The sequence below is a fragment of the Maylandia zebra genome, unplaced genomic scaffold (assembly GCF_041146795.1).
Source record: "Maylandia zebra isolate NMK-2024a unplaced genomic scaffold, Mzebra_GT3a scaffold11, whole genome shotgun sequence".
Lineage (NCBI taxonomy): Eukaryota > Metazoa > Chordata > Actinopteri > Cichliformes > Cichlidae > Maylandia > Maylandia zebra.
The window spans coordinates 6109627-6114088 of NW_027490041.1; the positions used below are offsets into that span (position 1 = coordinate 6109627).

At 34.1% G+C, this 4462-nt stretch overlaps 1 long non-coding RNA gene across 1 annotated transcript; it reads left to right on the forward strand.

The window, feature by feature from the left end:
- The first annotated feature begins 1974 nt into the window (after positions 1-1974).
- LOC143415973 (uncharacterized) lies at positions 1975-4236 on the forward strand. Its single transcript, XR_013096400.1, has 5 exons — positions 1975-2217; positions 2363-2409; positions 2722-2766; positions 3606-3635; positions 4096-4236. It is a non-coding gene; the product is annotated as an uncharacterized LOC143415973 (long non-coding RNA).
- Positions 4237-4462: the final 226 nt, after the last annotated feature.

A 4462-nucleotide genomic window follows, 5' to 3' on the forward strand; every position in this document is an offset into this window, starting at 1 on the left:
CTTATGGCCAACCTCTGGCTGTATCTTGGTCATATTACCCAGCAAAACCCAGTATGCAGGTTCATCTGTAACAGTCCTTGTGCCACAGATCCTCACTGTTGCTTCTACATTAAACAGAAGAGCAGTGACATGGCTGCAAGTCTCCACGACTCTAGTCATACAGCTGCAGTGGGCGGCTTCAACCTTCCCTGTGATGCTCACAATGACCTGTGGCTGCAATGCTGCAATTCAGTCTTTATGAGTGCAGGACCTGAAACACACACAGACAAAGTTCATTTAAAGACAAGAACTTTAATAAGCCAAGGCCGACACAAATGTGTTTTATTTACTTTCAAATCCATTTATCATAAATGTAACAAATAAAGTGTTTTTATGTATCCATCTATAGAACGCTGCATGTTATATTCTAAATCTGCATGTTTCTTTTTAGAAACCTATCAGCAAAAAATGAACCTAAAGTATGTAATGAATGTATTTTTAGTGACACGGGACACAAACAAGGAAGCAAATCAAATCAAATCACAAATCAAATCACTTTTTATTGTCACATCACATGTGCAGGTACATTGGTACAGCACATGTGAGTGAAATTCTTGTGTGCAAGATGTGTAATTAGGATTATTTATAATAAATATGAATTAATTAGGGCAATTTCTTTAACCATAAAGAATAACTAAATCCTTCAGGACAATGTCACATCAATGCACTGAACTCACTATGTTATCCCTCTAACAGAGCCTCTACATGTTCTCACTGTAATTTCCCCCTCACGAATGAATTTTTACTAGCACTAATTTGAATGCTGGGGGGAATCAAACGCATTTTACTCGCAGTACTCAAGCTGACTTACCTTTGCTTGAATGACGGCGTACTCACAACGTGGAGGCTTAAAAATAGCCAAATCTTGTACCCAGTCCTTGGTGAATTGGATGTGCGCCTCCAGAGATTTATAATTGCGAAATTGGTGCGCCGTGTATGCTCTGACTCCACAGACAAGGTATGAGAGTAGATCATGCTAAGTCAATAGCGGTTTGGTCTTCAGGGTTTCTACTCCACGGCTATATTTCATACGGGTCCACATTTCAACAATCAAGTACCGTCTCTTTGCATCTGGACAGAATCTGTACCTATATATATATATATATGTCTCTATACCGTCATTTTCTTTTGAGCTACGTTTCAGAATGGTTCGTAGCAATCTTGTTTTGATTCGTGACCTGCCAAGATGGTGCTGCGCTCCCACAATGCATTGCGACATTACGTCAACTCCAAAGCCCTTTGCGTGCAGGAGTGTATGCGCATGCGCATTGCCACGGTGGTTTAAAAATTAAAGATATAATGAAAAGTAATTAATAAAAATTAAATATTTAAACATTCCCACAAATGTGCAATGAACGTGCAAAAACTCTCTTTAGTAGTTGTTGCTGTTTCTTTCTTTCTTCTTTTTTTTTTTTTTTGAAAAATAACGACGTCTCTGAGGCGCGAAATCTGACAGCGAGAGGAACGGCCGGATACAGGAGACGGGAAGAAACAAGCCGATTATGTTCGCGTTAATTAAGTGGTTGGAAGATGTAAAATTCTCAATTCTGCCAACTGAACATATACGAGATTTTAATGAGGATGAATAATTAGCCGGCATGGAGGAAACGGACCTTTATTTCGTGGAGTGGCGACAAGAAGCCTCCATCATCAAGCTAGCAGGTGCCTTTTCCCATATAATATTACTTTATTCTCGTGTATTTGGAACGGAAGCGTAGAGCTGCCACCCAGGCAAAAGAGAAATATAAGTATATCACGTTATAACGTGAAAAGTTTATCGTTCTAACAATATACTATCATGTTTGAACAACATGTTTGAACAACATTGTACGAAAAATGTACAAAATTATCACGTCCGTACAATATTGTGCGAACGTGACAATTATGTATATTATAATAATGTGATATTATATTATACAAACATGAAAAGCATAATGTTAGAACAATAAACATTTCACGTCATAACGTGATACAGCTCTATTTTTCTTTTGCCTGGGTGGCAGCTCCACGCTTCCATAATTTGGTAATCAAAATATGTAACTTAATTAATTATATTGTGACGTACTTTTGCCTTTTCTTATTATTCTGCCTTCTCAATAACTATCAAAGCCTATTCACATTTAATTTGGCTTTCACAGAAATCCTACCTCTCCTTCTGGCTACAGAGTACTTACCAAGGTTAGAAAGAAAGAACAGTTATGCTTTATTAATGTTCGCTAATTACAATGTTCCACATTTCCTTGCTTTTTAAGTCATTTTTAGGCTTTTTAGAGTTTTTGTTTTTTATTTTTTTAGCAGTAATGTTTCTGCCTATTTATTTCAGCCCATGAAATCGAATGCAGATCTTCCTAATGTGAGATTTACATAAATGTAAGTAATTTTGTTTGTCATTGTCATTAATGTTGTTGCTGTTGTTGTTTTTGTGCAGTTTGCAATCATATAAACCTAGCAAACATCAGTCAGCACAGTGACTAACCTAAACAGATTCTTGCTTTATTCACATATATTATATGTAATTATATATACCTGCACATTGTACCTAGGGTTGCAGCCACGTGGCCCCACCCCATTGTTGTGACAGCCCTGATTGTACTTATACACTGCATCTGAACAGGGAACAGTCTGCCACATTAATGTATTTTTAAGTGACTTGTTTGTAATACATGAATTTGTTTCTTACAGATGTCAAAGTCTCAACCTCATGCTGCCCTCCCCCATCCTCCTAAAGTAAGTATTTGTTGTTGTGGTTTTTTATGCGGTGTCTGTGTCACATGCTAATCATAATTATTGAAATAACTGTTTTCTAACAGATTTTCCAAAACACTAGTTATGTTTGTTGTCATTCAGACCAATACTACTGCTTAGACATTGTTTAGTGGTCATGCATGTTTGACAAGCTCGTTATGATACCAAAACAGTAGGCCTATCACAATAATCGATATATCGACTTAACACACAATACATGTACATGACCTCAATAATTGTTGATGATGTAATTTATCCGCCATTATATTTACAAAAATAAAATATAATGATAACAAAACAATAACATTAAATATCATTGTTTTCTATTTGTTAGAAAACTTACTATTTATTCAAGTTTTTAAGGTATCTAATATTTTGATTCCTAATTTCAATGATCTAAATACTTTAAGAATTAGATGTTGGTTTGTCAATTGAAAGTGTGTAGATCTTGCATTATTATGGTGTTATATTATGATTATACATTCAAAGACATAAAATGGTCTTAAAATGACAATGACATAACTTGTCGCAATTGTTTATGGGGCAATATACCGACCAACAAAAAGTCGTTATCGTAACAGGCCTTCAAAACAGACGGTTTTATGATTGATAAATTAAAAAAATAAATACATTTAATTTCTCTGAGATTCTCTAATATTCAGTTACAGTTCACAACACAGCTACCCGTACATGCAGTATTATACTGTAAATATAAATCTCTGCATTTAGCATCCCACTAGAAGCGTCACAGTTACTGCCTCTTTTTTTTTTTTTTACAAATACCTGTACTATCACTAACACATTTACTGTTTTACTTTTAGCCTGTGGATACAAATGCAGATTTCCTTAATGTAAGTTGTGCATTTTAATTACATCATGTTATTTTTATTATTATTTATTTATTTATTTTATTTTACATTCAAATATTTCAAGCTTCTTGGTTAAAGAAGCTTGATTGCTAGTAGGTAAAGAATAGTTCACCTATAATTCATATTCCCAATTAATTTCTCACCTCTGATTGAATGCCTTTGTTTGTTTTCCTTTTGACTATAACAAAACATTTTTGCTGGATATATATGGTGAATTTATATGCATAGATACAGTCGTAGTGCTTGACACATGCAAACAGCAGTAGATGTACTAAAAAGGAAATAATTACAATCATGATGTTGATTGCTGATGTCAGTATATATATTTTAGAGGAATGTTTTGTTTTTCACCCAAAATAACTATATTGCTTCAGAAGAGATTTATTACCCTACCGGACTCTTATATATTGTTCTGTTTTTTGTTTGTTTTTGTTATTTTCAGGTTCAATGGTGCGTGTTCTTCTAATGGCCGCCTTCCCACTGGAGGTTTTGATCCACAGCAATTTAAAAGGTAATCAGCTTTGAAAGTCAGTTCAAATGGTTAGCTAATAGTACTTTAAAAAGCCTACAACTCTGTCACCAGTTTCTTTACCAAAAATTACCCATAAAAGTATCGCTCAATAGCATATATTGTAGTTCAAATGTTTAGTTGTACAAATATCAAATTTTTGGAAATCTAAAACTAGATTTCCAAATAAAGATTTATTTCAGATGTTACATGTGAATGTGTTTTCTTAGAAATATATGAAGGGTTAAATTTATATTTTTTTGAATGATTTTAAATACATTTAAATTGTATTTTGAAATAT